The sequence below is a fragment of the Emydura macquarii genome, unplaced genomic scaffold (genome assembly GCF_026122565.2).
Source record: "Emydura macquarii macquarii isolate MOO-44397 ecotype Brisbane River unplaced genomic scaffold, CSIRO-AGI_Emac_v2 contig_1790, whole genome shotgun sequence".
In the NCBI taxonomy this organism is placed as follows: Eukaryota; Metazoa; Chordata; order Testudines; family Chelidae; genus Emydura; species Emydura macquarii.
In genome coordinates, this window is record NW_027131927.1 from 25,899,762 (window position 1) to 25,914,286 (window position 14,525).

Below are 14,525 nucleotides of genomic sequence, written 5' to 3' on the forward strand. Positions count from 1 at the left end.
AACACTTTGCCATGTTCCCTGCTACAGTTAGGGGGAGGGGAGTGCTGAGCTCCTGTCCCCTTGGCTGCATCAAGGGGCCTGCACTTGTCTTTTAGCTGCAGGGCAATGGACTCTGCCTGGTCCTTAGGCAGCAACTCCCTTCTGCAACTAGTGGGAGGGGAATGGCGGGCTACTTTGAAAGCCCACGTGGGCCACTTTTGGACCCCGGGCCACAGGTTGGGAACCACTGACTTACCATACAGCGCGTGCCAAATGTTAACAATTGGCGCAAATGCTCCTGTATTTGTCACATTTTATTGATTAAAAAAACTGAGAGATGGATGGCCACTGAGCTAGAATTAGAGCTAAGACATTCTAGTCTCCCAGCTCAAGTTGAGTCCACTGCACCATTCTGCTTTCTTGCAATATTAATCGTATACCTTGTGGGGAGAACCTCATTTTTATACTTTGGTAGTTAATATTTTTAAGCTGATTGGTGCTTAGTAAATAAAATATGGGGTATTTTCCTTTACAAGTTCATGAGCACACCCTTACAAATGAGCTTTTAAAAGTGAGTGCTGGCACTATAGGAAGTCCAGGGTTTAAGAGTTTCTGGGGGAGATATTTTTTAAAGGCACAAGGGGGCATGGGCACCTGGCTCCCACTGAAAGTGTCTAACTTTCCTATACATCTTTGAAAGTCTCCCCCTGTGTTCACAGGAAAAGGACTCATTTTGAGGGATGTATTATGATTTGAAGTACATGCCCATGCAAAACGGAGTAAGATCCCCATTTATAGTTCGGGATAGACTGCCTGGGCCTTGGATACAGCACTCACTCTCTCCCCCCCCGAAGAGGAGGATGGGGAATGGCAGGGAGTATGTGGAGATGTGGATCTATATGGCAAATGCACCAGGCATCACTACTGAGCCAGCATGGGGGGCTTTGTAACTCATGCTACTGGTGTAGGCCAACAGCAAACTACTAGACCCCACAGCAAGTGTAAGCACAGATGGTGCCTCTGAAGGACAGTGCTTCCTGGGACTACTTGTGAAGTGGTGTAGTTTATATATCTCCTTTTACTCAGGGCTGTGTCTAAAATCAGAGTCTAACCCAGAGGTTTTAACAGTATAGTGTGTGATAGCAGTCCTTAAAAATGGATCTCTCTCATATCTACACTATCTGTGCTGAACAAGATGAATATCAGTACAATTTATCTTTGAGCAAACATAGTAATTTCTGGATGTTAAAGAGGTATAATCTACAAGTCAGGTCAGATTTAAGACATTCTGCAGTGATGTTTTCCTGTATATTGGATAGCAAGTTTTTTTTAACCCTATATATGTGGTTGCCTTTGATTTAAATAACTCTACATTAACACAGTTTCTGTGTTGATTGTTTTGTCCTGAAAAATATGGATTATTTTAGTTCACTTTTAGCATGATATTCATATATCGTATCTTATTTACTAAAAATGACTTGTCTGCTGAAATGAAAGATGCATTTTATGATCAACTTGCAAGCGCACCCTTTACCATCAGTCAACATGACATAATAGCCTTAGTGTCTTCATTGCTTTCCTCACACCATTTATGGTGTGGGAAAGTTTATGAAATGATGATTTTTAGAGTGACTTGTCAAGAAGTTCTGAGCTGACTTTTTATTTTATATCTTCATTTTTACTCTTCAAATCATAATCATCCTTGGATATACTCTTCAGAATCTTAAAAAATTATGACATTTTTTAGATTAAGGAGGGGGAAAAAATTAAATAGCTGAACCACTTACCCCCTCCTGAAATGTTAAATACTATCAAACTGAAAAAGGCTTTGATTGTTTGTTCTTTCTTCTAATCTGTATCACTCTGAGTAGGATTCACCCTTATTAGAATAAAAGATTCTATTGATGTTGAACTTATCTGACTGCTGACAATAGTCACTCCAGGACAGGCTGTGTAATTGTTCAAAACCAAAGTCTTTTAGCAGCCTATTTGGGTAATACACACATTTAATTTTTACTCATTTCACCTATTCCCCTTCTCATTTAACATCTGATCTAATTATTTCCCTTGCTGTTTTATGAGTTTCATATTAAGCCATTCAGCTATGAAAATCTTTGCTAAAGTCCTGATTGCTTGTGTGGAGAAAATGAAAGTTCTTCAAAAGAGAATTAAGCCTTTCCTGAAACCCTACAGAATCTGTTTGATTTATTATTTGAATTGTCAGATTATATTAAACAATTATATTCCCCTATCTTCTTCGATGGGAGCCAACAAGGTTGGGGAAGAAGGGATTGTATTGTGGCTCTGATTCTGGGGAAGGACTTGTGAGACCCAGATTCAATTCCTGGCTCAGCCACAGAAAATGTTGTGACCTTTGGTGAGACAGTGGGGCCTGATGTAAACTCTATTGAAGTCAATAGGAAACCTCCCATAAACTGTAATGTATATCCGGTTATGTGCATCACACCCCATGAGAGATGTGGACAAATTGGAGAAAGTCCAGAAAAGAGCAACAAAAATTATTAAAGTTCTAGCCTCTCTGTATCCCAGCACTCCGGGGGGGAAGGGAGAAGGGGTTAGTCCCCCCCTCCACCCCCAGAAGGGACTAGGGGGCCCTCAGATTCTGGCATACATAGCAGAACAGAGGGTGGGGCTCAGACACCATTGGAGGGCAGGGACCTCCAGCTCACATGGGAAATAGGGAGAGGGTCTTAGACCATCCAGATACTGGCATGCACACAAAAGGAAAGAATGTTGAGTCTATTCTCCTCTGGTCTCCCTCACACTAACTCACATGTCCCATTCCTAGTCTATTATAATATGTTCTGTACAATCTTACTTGGACACCTATGGTACATTTCTAATATGGTATATTTGTGATCTCCCAGCTCTCTTAAGACGATAGGATGTATGAAAATGGGAGTGGAATTTTCCCTGTTTGAAAAGCTTTATTACATTTTACAAAATAGCAAAATTTTATTCTACTTTATTTCATGCCTTTTCAATGAATTTGAAAGGAAGACGATATATATGTCCCCTTTGTTTTCCTGCCTTATAATTTGTGATCCTATTTCATTGCTTAACTAGGACCAGAGCACATACTAGTAGTAGTGGATTAATCTTTTAAATAGCATCCTGAGAAAGTGTGGTCCAATGATTAGGGCACTACTCAAGGACTTCTGAGGCCTGAGGTAAAGTTCTTGCTATACCACAGACTTCCTGTGTGATCTTGGGAAGTTCACTTAGCCTCTCTGGGCCTCAATTTCCCATCTGTAAAATGGGCGTAATATTTCTCTGTCAAAGAGGTATTGTGAAGCTAAATACATCAAAAAAGGTGAGGTGCTTAGACAATATGGTAATAGGGCCATATAAATACCTGAGAGATAATTTATAGTTACGGGACTCTTAGTAGTCAGTATCAAAAATTTGAATTGGTTGCTTCTTTTTGGTAATTCAATGTCTGTTGTAGCTTTTTTATTTCCTCCTTCACTGTTATCTATGGCATTTCTTCCCTTTCTTGAATAAAAAAGAAGCTCAGCTAATGTGTTTTCAAGTGAAATCTATGCAAGTGACTGCAGACCTGAACAAACTGTACCATATATTGCTCTGAAGATTGTCTGGATGCTTTGATGTGATCGCATGAATGAGATGTGACAGCTGGAGGAAGTCGCCCCAGAGGCCACTTTGTGAAATTTTGTGATGAGGTGGCATTCTATCTGTGGCATATATAAACTGCTTAGAAGCATCTAATCTTAAAGATTTTTTTTAAAGATAGCTAATAGGTTGGAAACCTGCTACTATAGCTACCGATAGCTGTTCAGTAAAATTTAAGGTCAACATTTATCTGCACTTACACAAGTCTGAAAATGGTTGTAAATGCAATCAGTGTATAAGCACAAATAATTAACTGACTGTATTAGAAGAAGGGCAGCTTATATTTGCCACAATCTAAAATATCATTAAAATTACTTATTTATGGGAATATCCATTAATCCTTCAATGGTTGGTTGTATAAGGTTAAACCTAAATTGTAATCCTAAAGTTTTAATCTGTTTTTTGAGTTATATAGCATGGGATGCAAAGTAAGAATAACCAGCTACTAATTCAAGGTTGTCAGTTGGAATTTCAGAAAGGGAAGCAATAATGATTTGATAGTAGTTCTGACACCAGCCAACTGGGGGCTTATAGTAACGGGTACCAGCTGTGAAAACCAGCTCACAAATCTAATAAATAAAAAAAGAATAGAATCATCATCAACAACAACAAAAAATCTCTAGCTGCTAGATCAGTGGTTCCCAACCTGTGTGGGACCCTCTTGGGGGGCATCAAAGATTACAGGGGGTCTATAAGGCTTCAGTAATATTGACGTAATTTAACCCCCCTTGAGCTCCACACCAGCTGGAGTGAAGAAACAGCCCCCTGAGGGATCAGTAGCCCTGAGTTCCACTTCAGTTGGAGTGGAGGAGCAGCCCCACAGAGCCAGGCAGGCACCTGGCCAGTGAGGAACAGCTCTGCACAAGTTGGGGCCTGGAGCAGGCTCAGCCAACCCAGTAGGGCTTGCCTCCATTACCATTGGTCCATTAGGGACAGGAAGTGATGGGGCTACACGGGGTGTGCGGTGACGGCTGTGCCAGGGAAGGCTTAGCTTCTTACTCAGGTAAGAGTAATTTATTATTATTTATGTAATTTAGTATAATTATTATTATAATTATATATGTTTATGGCTGGTGAAGTGGGGCAGTTGGGGGGGAGGGGCGGTGTGTGTTTTAACTAGTGGGGCTTTCACTCAAAGGGGTTGGGAACCACTGCATAGATCTGCTGTGTTTCACTCCCACACACACACGCATGGTAAGCAACATGGTTTTCAGGATAGCAGTTAGATCATTTTCTGGGCAAACAGATTGTTGCAGAAATATTTATTGGCTATGTATGGTAAATAGCCGGTTGGATTGTTTACTATGCTTTACGTAATTGAAATCAAGTAATGGTGATATTTGGCATGTGTATAATACCTTTTATCTCAAAAGATCCAAAAACACTGCGGAATCTGTAGTACATACACAATGGGCAAAAGGCAGAAAAGAAGTCATCATATAATGCATAACACATTGTACAACAAAGGGGAGAAAAGTATAGGTTTCCTTTGGGGAACTTGACCAAATTTCCCCCCCCCCCTTTTTTTTTTAAATGTGGCATAGGATCCTGTATTCAATCAATGACCTGTATAGTGAGTGCATTTGAAAAGTTGATTCTGATTCTAGAGAGGTCATTCACTCTAACAGTAATCCCTATTCCAATGATAGGGAATCTCATTAAAGCTGGTATGAATTTAGTGTGTACCCACTTCACATTTGTGTTACACTTACATATGCACACACTCATGACAGGTATGTGCATGTTTGTGACCAGTTAGGCACTCGGTTGGAGATGTGTGCATGCAAAGACCTCGTTTGAATGAGCATAAACAAATGGTGTATGGAAATATATGCCCTGAAATTTATAAATCTAGCTCTTCTTGACCATACAAAATAAACAGTACCTCTTTTTAAAATATCATCTGAATGACATTCACAGAATAAAATGTATAGAGCTCAGTGTATCTACTTTTGATTGGTAAAGGTCTGAACTGACAACCAATGGCTCCAGAGAGTCTATTGAGTTTTTCCAATCCTGATCCTTAGGCAGCTAAACCAGCCACCTTGATTTGTTAAATATTAATTAATGAAAACATAAGCGATCCCCCTCCCCTTGAAATAGGGATTACTGTTAGAGTGGGTGATATCTCTAGAACCAGAATGTACACTATTAAACGCGCTCACTATGTAGGCACCACCACTGTCACCACTGCAACACTAGTGGTAGTCATGAGGAAACTACTTTATTCTGCTGTTTTAACAGTGTTATGTGACTGACTGAATTCCTGAAGAGCTAAGTTCAGAGCGTCCTTTGGCTGCTGCATGGTGGGTGACCATCCATCTTGGCTCCCTGTGATGGGGGTGTTTATTCCACACAGGTGGCAAAAGGGCTAATAGGGGCCTGAGAGCCAGTTAACCATCTTAGGTGCACCTGGAGGGTGGGCCAGGACTAATTAGAAATAAAGCCCAGCTATGGGAGAGCAGGGTTTGTCTCCAGTAAGAGCCCAGTTGGAAAGGGGAAAAGGTAAGAATTATGTGCTTTGTGAGCAGGAGACTGAAAAGAATTCTGGGAAGGAGGAAAGGAACCAGACAGGCATCTCCATGGGTGAGCTGGCAGCCTGATGGAGATGGGGAGGTCCTGAAAAGCTGGTGCCTACTGAAAAGTCCTGAGTAAGGGGCGGGAGGAATGTGCCAGCCCCTGGCTCAGGTGATTGAGCAAACCAGGGAGGAGGAGCAGCAAAGGAATACCTGTGGCAGGGTGACTGTCTGCTGAGCTCAGCTGGATGGAAGCTTAGCTTTGGTTAGTATACCTTTTCTTGTTGGACTTCCCTAAAGTGCCTTTTGGATCCAGAAGGGGGAGGGCTCTATAATGTGATCTGGCTGGAGGGCCAGGATGTTCCTTCTGTCAGAGTAGGCTGAAAAAAGGGGCAGAACTGAGGCAGAAGTTGCTGCCATGCTATGTGTAGCCAAAAGAAGGCATTTTGGGGCAGCAACTTTGCTACGCTCCCGAACAAGGGTATATCAGGCAGTGTTGTGCTGAGCTTGGTCTCCCTTCTATAATAGATATCTAAAATAAGTAAAGGACACGTACCATTTGAGGCAGTCCTCTGTCTTTCTGTGTTTTGCAAGCTTTACATAAAAAATGCCAGGATTACCTGGGAAATTGAATGATCTTTTAGTCCCCAATTCAGCAAGGTACTTATTAGGCATGTACATAATTTCATGCATGTAAGTAAGTGCTGTTACTTCATTGGGACAACTGATGTGCTTAAATGCATGCATGTGCTTGGCTAAATCAGGCTTTAGTAAGGAATTCACAGCAGGAGCAGTCAGGATACGTGAGAGGGCAATCACCAAACAGAATGGCAGGTGAGGTGGCCATTGACACTGATAAGTGACTGAGATATGGCACAGAGTTGTAGTGGTACTGCAGGAGTAAACAAATGTTGAAAGCATTATGGTGGCCTTAAATGATGATGATATACTGGCATTGATGCTATTAAAGCTTGCTCTTTTAGTGAGGACTGAATGACAGAGGGAACCGAAGCCTCAGAAATTCAGTTCTTAAAAAAGGATTTTAAGTTTTCCCTTATTTTAAGCTATTGCTGTTAGAAAACGTTTTGGTCAGCATCTTCTGCTTTTCCCTTGATGCTCTTCAAGCTACAGGTCATGTATTATGAACAAAGTCAAATCCCTGAGTCAGGATCTTGACTTCATTAAGTGCTACCTAAGGACAGATGCCTCTAGCTGATATATCCATTCATTTGGCAGTTCGATCAATTCTGGGAAAATTATTAGGTTTTACTGTTGGTCAGAAGTGCTAAATTGGTCACTAAAATCAAATACCAGTTTCCTTAAAGGTTGAGAAACATTCATAAAGTATGGTTTTCAAGCGGCAGAGATTTTTGTCAAAAGCTTTGAGTATGATGTAGCTGTGATATACAGTAGCTTTTAGGAGACTGAGATAGCCCAATGGATTTGAATCTGTCTCAAGAATATAATTTAAATTAAGGAGAAAAAAACTGCAATATGTGTGTGGGCCTTTATTAAATAGTGTCCTCAGCAGAAAGAATAAGAACCAGGCAGATGTCAGGGTTTAGGATAGCTTCCCTTTTCAGCATCATTTCTCCCCTACTTTCAGTATAACTTAGGTCCTGTTAATGCTCTGTGGTGATGCTGGGGAGGTCCCTTTCTTTCATTCATCTCCTCTCTCAAATCCGTGGTAGTTTTGCTGAGTGAATTAATGCTGACCCTGTCAATATTATTTTAACATACTCTGCCATGCTGTGGAACCCTCCCTAGTGGATTTTTGTATGGGGCAGATGCTGGCAGGCAATGCTAGAACTATGGCTCCTGTTCATTAGAGAGAGCTGATGCCTGGAAGCATTGCTGCTTGACCTCTTCCTCTGCATAGATGGCCCTCTGTCTCTGGAATCCACACAGATCTTGGTGATTACCTGATGTAGAAAGCTAAATTCTCTGCTGCTTCTGCAAAGAAGCAGGCAAAGAATAAATAGGAAATTCTATGATTTGGAACTCAAGAGTTCCCTATCCAGAAGTAGCCCTGTGTAGGAGATCATAAGATGCATAATACAGAGTAATTCCCTCTAAGCAAAGCTTTATTCCTTTTTTTCCCTCTCTGATGTACTTTATTTCTTTCTTATCCTCAAGTTCTTCTTCCTGACCCTTTTCTGTTCCTTCAGGCCTTGATTTTGAATTTTTTTAGCAGCTAAGTCATCTTTCTTTCACCCTCTCTGTGTTTCCTCTTTCTAGTTCCACAAACTGGATGTACGGTATTCGCTGGGTTTTTTCGTTTTTTCTTTTCTTTCTTTTTTTGGCCACATTTCTTCCCAGTGCACATCCACATGATGTTGAGCCATGTTATATTGTTGAGTGTATCCTTGTGGTTGTGCGTAGGCTCTTTCTAGTGTGTTGAGCAGGGTGGTATGATGAGTTTTAGTTTCAGATTAATGGTGGCATTATGGATTTTAGGATAATTTAGCTACACTTCAAAGGCCCAATCCTGTAAACACCTATTCTTATCTTTAATCACATATTTGAGTCAAAAGGACAACTTGTGAGTAAAATTAAGTGTGTGCATAAGTTCTTCCAGGATGTCTAACCTGTCATGCTTTAGTATTTTTTTCAGTTACATGCTGCCTTTCTAAGAACATCTCACTATTACTTTATCTTTGCTTCACTTCTAAAGATGACATAATTAGGGAGATCTGTATTTTATCAGAATGTGTTGCAAAACTATAGCGAGATTATTTATGATGGAAAACTGGATTTCAGTTTTTAATGATACACCTAAAAATGCCAAATTCAGTGCAATATGGTTTTGTTGATTAATTTTTATTTTAAGAAAGGTCAACCTTGAAATTAGGCACTTATGACATACATTTACTATACTCAGCAAAAAGATTCACATGAGGGTATTTTACTAGATGTCTACTAAAAGAGATTTATGTAGCTGAGAGAGGGAGAATAACCTGTTTTACCTCTTGTAAGGTTCTCTGCCTCTTGTCCATTTGGGGAACTCTCAGCTGTGCTTATAAGCTGCTTTCCCCCATGTGAATTATGGAGTGTCTTTCTAGCACTTGCATAGTTAAGGCCACATTGAGGCTTTTGTTTAAAGGGGGACTCAAATCCCTTTATTGAGAATGAAAACTAATGTATTTTAACCAAAATTACACCACTCATTTCCTGAGGTACAGATTGCTCAAACTGTCCAGAAAATTCAATTACATTCAATATTTTAAGAGTTTGAAGAAGTTAAATATGACTCCTTTCAGAAACTTTGGAACTGGTATCTAGCTCCCCAACTGGTAGAAACTTTCTATTTAGACTAGCTAAGATACCATCTACTATGTAATGTAGAGGCTAGGTACAACCAGAGCATGGAGTTGTCTAATAGTGATTGATGGACCTATCTTCCATGAATTTATCTAGTTCTTTTTTGAACCCAATTACAATTTTGGCCTTTTCAACATCAAGTTCCCTAGGTTGACTGTTGTGTGCAGTACTTCCTTTTGTCTGTTTTAAACCTGTTACCTATACATTTCATTGGGTGACCTTATTAACTTTCTCTGCACCATTCACAATTTATAGACTTCTTTCATAGCACCATTTAGTAGTCTCTCGTTTCCAAGCTGAACAATCATAGTTTTTTTTTTAATCTTACCTCATTCTACATTCCAAGGCAAACTGTTTAAGCCACTTGCCAACCCTGTCTGGTTGAAGAAATTTTAAAATGAGGAGCTGACATTGACTCATTCTAGTCTTTTGTGCATAATCTCTGATGGTTCAGGAATAGTATGTGAGCTAGTGGTCACAGAATCCTGGAAACAGGTAGGGATGGAGGGACCTTGAAAAGTCAAATCCAGCCCCCCTGCACTGGGGCAGGACTAAGCAAACCTAAACCATCCCTGACAGATGTTTGTCCCTCTGTTATTAAAAATCTCCAATGATGGGTATTCCATAACATCCATTGGAAGCCTATTCCAGAGCTTAACCACACTTATATTTAGAAAGTTTTTCTTCATATCTAACTTAAATCTCCTTTGCTGCAGATTAAGCCTATTGTTGCTTGTTCTACCTTCAATGGACATGGAAAATAAATGATGAAGTCTGTTTATAACAGCCCTTAAACTATTTGAAGTGTGTTATCAGTCCCTCCCTCTGTCTTCATGTCTCAAAACTAAATATGCCCCATTTTTTTAACCTTTACTCATAGGTCAAGTTTCTAAACTTTTCACCATTTTTGTTGCTCTCTTCTGACTTTCTCCAACTTGTCCACATCTTTCCTGAAGTGTGCACCAGGAATTGAACACAATATTGCATAGAGGCTTAACCAGAATAAAGAGAGACAATTACCTACTGTGTCTTATATACATACAATATGCTGGCTGATACACCCCAGAATATTAGCCGTTTTCACAACTACATCGCATTGTATTCAATTTGTGATCCACTATAATCTCCAGATCTTTTTATCAATACGTCTACCTAGCCAGTTACTCTCCATTTTGTTCCATGTGAATGAATATGAATAAAGTTTGATTTTTTTTCTTCTTCCTAAATATAGTACATTGCTCTTGTCTTTGCTGAATTTCATCTTCTTGAATTCAGAGCACTTCTCCAATTTGTCAAGGTCCTTTCAAATTCTAAACCTTTCCTCCAAAATGCTTGCAACTCCTCCCTCCCAGTTTGGTGTCATGTTCAGATTTTATAAGTACGCACGCTACTCCAAGTAACTGATGAAAACATCAGATGGTACCAGATCCAAGACTGACCCCTATGGGGCCCTCCTAAAAATGCCTTCTGAGTTTGAAGTGAACCATTGATTACTCTAAGTACAGTGTTCAACTAGTTTTGCACCACTTCATAGTAACTTAATCTAGATTGTATTGCCCTATTTTGTTTGATACTGTCATGTAAGATGGTAAAGCCTTAAAATCAAGATGTATCCCAACTACTGCTTCCGCGGTATCACTAAGTGAATCAAAGAAGGAAATTTGGTTGGTTTGGCATGACTTTGTTTTCACAAATCAGTGGTGGGGGATGTTCGCCATGCTTTTTTTATTAAAAGATAGATTTTTCAAGAAACAAGATCTTTATTATCATCTAAAAAAGTAGATCCCTTTCTTAATTATCCAAATGTTCTGATGCTACAATATATGGTAAATTGTATATTCTAGTAAGAGTGGCAGCAACCACCGAAGTTAATGTTGTCTTAATGGTTTCCGTTATAATCCTCTGTTTTCAGTAACTTCTAGGTTTCTGAAACGTGTATTTAGAATTCTTCCAGTCCCAGACCCAAATCCTGCAAACATGTATGTGTGTAACTTTACTCAATGACTAGTGCTACTGAGTTTGGGGAGAACTCATCTGAGAAGTTGTTATACATATTTTTTTTTAAACTATCTCCAGGCTTTGGGGTCTGACCTGCACCTAAAGATGTTTTATTTTAAAATTTTTAATAAGAATTGTTTAGCTCTCTTTTTTGAAAGAGAAAAGGACAGAAAACCAAATTATCCCATTTTATTTATACATAAAATAATTAATGTGTGACTTTAATAGCTCTAGCATCCAGTGTCTTTCAATTGACTTCTGTGAGCTTTAGACCCGACCCTTAATACAGAAATGGTTAGGGATAGATATTTAAAATTTGGAAAATAGCCCTCCTAAAGACAAGTGCCTTTGACTGTCCCAAAAAATCAGTTTTGGTTTGAAAGTCAAATTTGATGTCATGCGCAATATTATAGAAGCAATGTTTTTATATGCTGGAGTATTATGCTGAGGTGAATAGAAGTTTTGATTTTTGTTCCTTTATTTTAATGTTTCATTCATCACATAAGTACTTGTCTTTTAAATGGTACCTTTAAGTTTCAATTGTTATGAGAATAGATCCAAGCCCTTTTAAATTTTTATACAATTTCTGTATTGCTTATTTACAATTTTTATACTGTCAGCCTATTTGACTAGAGTACAACTGGCCATCTGTCTATGCTGTCCCTTGGAATGCCACTCAGCATTTTATTTGGTTTGGGCACAGTTCCTCTCACAAATATTATTTTGTAGTTATCTCTGGCATAGTTAGTAGTGAAATAAGACACCTGTCACATGGAACTTTGTCAAATATTTTGTCTAATAAACTGTTACAGTCAGGGTCTGTTCCAATCACTTCTGCAGCACAACAGAAATTAAAAAAATATTTTTCTCAAAATCTAATATAATTTTTTTACAGGACACAATACTGAAAATTGGAAGGAACAACAGAAAACAATAAAATGCTAAAACTCAGGGTTGGGCAGAGGAGTTCAAATGAAATATGAAATGCTCCAATCATTCACCAGTCCTTTCTGTAAAAGAATTTTATTATTTTAAGGCCAAACAAAAAAACTAGTTAACTCCATAACCACACTGTGCTTCCGTGTATCTCCCAAAGTGGGAGTGAAACTGCTCAAAAACTTGTTCTTACAGCATTTCTAGCTTGACCAAGAACAGGATATTACAGAAATCATGCAAGGAAGTCTGTTCTTGCAAATTTCCAGCCAAGTTTCTCACATTAAAGAGGCTCAATAAGCATTCAAATATTGGTGCGCACAATTGAACCTCAAAACAGTTAGTTGTTCACATAGTGCTATGGTTTATAAAGTCAGGAGCTATTAAGGTAGTAACAGGAACAGAAAGAGAGCACAAATTTTCATGTCTGCTATATCATCAATAGCCTATGTTTTTGGGGTAGATGGGTATAACCTTAATTCAAGAATCAGTTAGCTAATATTGATCTTTGCATGACTCTCTGTGCATATTAGATATCAGAAGTCAGTGTATAATAATTTAACTAGTTAATTTACTGGATCTTATGGGTAAGATAGGGAGGTTAGCTGAGTTGGAATTTTATAGTGGGAACTAGCTCTTAGCTTTAATTTGAGCAATTGTATTTCTAACTTGATTCCAAAATATCTAGAACACAAATATGTGGCTTTGCCTTCCTGAAAAACACACCATTTTTTTTAATTACGTGGCTAAGGATGCATTTAGCTGCCTAATTTACACTTGAAAATAACCAAGACTCAGCTTTGGGGTTTTTTTTTTTGTTTGTTTATAGCAATATAGGATCTGAATTATTTTCCTCCTGTGAATTAATATTTGTTTCTCTGGCTTTGTGGCATGATGTGAAAAGCATTTAATGAAACTTCCTTTAGGTTTTAGTATATCTTAGCTGATCTTTTAGAATGGGCTTTGCATTGCTGCTGACTTGTTACTGCTTCTGTTACAGCATCCATATTGGAGAGAATTTTATTTTTCATCTCATCCATTCATGTTGACTTGTAAAGCGAGAGAATATAATAATAAAATGCACTGATGTGGGTAATAATGTTCACACCATGTGATTGTTGTCAAGGTTGTTTATCAACAGAATGACAGTATTGATTACTTGAGTCAGTTATAGTGTTTTAACAAGGAAAAGAAGTAGTGGGAAATGGGGGGGGGGGGAGGAATGAGCGGTTTAGATGCTGTTGAAATCCCTTTTTGAAAATGTATTACCAAATATCCATTGCTTTAACTCTACTTTTTCCATCCTAACTCTTGTACCAAAACCCAGCACTTCCAGTCAAATTAGTTTTCCACACAGAATGCTTCATAGTTAAGAATCTCAGGTTGCAAATTAATTAAATTAAAAGGAAATGTGTATCACAAACAGTTAATCTGTTAGTTGGCGCAAGTTTCAGCAGTATTATTATTGTAACAACATCCACACTGTTCTAGTCAGTTGCTAAGCATAAAAGAAGAACCAGTATCTGTACCAAAAACATAAGGAAGTAAGAGACAAGGGTATGGAGCAGACCTATCAACTCCTACATTAAAGTGGTTGAGATGGTAATTTACCACATTAGATGATCTATCTAATAACAAGTCTCTTTTTTTGGTGCAAGATATATATGAAAAGCTTGACTTTTCTCTCTTTTTACTAACTCCAGTCAAAAGCAGCTGAGATGTCTATGCATTCAAGGTTCTGAGATTTAGGTAGGAAGCAATAAAGGTGTTGGGTAAGAGTGTTTTCAGTAGTGTGGAGAGGACTGAATCCAGACTCAATGGAATCAAGGATGGAGTTGCAAGAGTGGCTCATGTTGCCTCTAGGCACAGCTTGCTTACTACCCAAACCAACTGGAGCACAGAATATCCCACCTGTATATCTTCCTTCCACCAACCTTTTCCTTATGGAAGTGCCTCGTGCCCCATGCCCATGCCCTTACCTATTAGTGAGGACTGTCCCCACTGTGATGTTACCAGCATCCATTTTACATCACAGGAATATTGGGGTTGAAAGGGTTAGTTATTTCAACATCCGGTACTGACCACATCGCAGGAATGTCTACATCTCATTAAACCTTTTCCAAC

The 14,525-nt window shown here is 38.9% G+C and overlaps 1 protein-coding gene across 9 annotated transcripts in view; it reads left to right on the plus strand.

The window, feature by feature from the left end:
- Positions 1 to 14,525, plus strand: part of CCSER1 (coiled-coil serine rich protein 1) — a 1,029,451-nt gene that overhangs the window by 431,695 nt on the left and 583,231 nt on the right. The gene's annotated exons all lie outside the window — the stretch shown is intronic.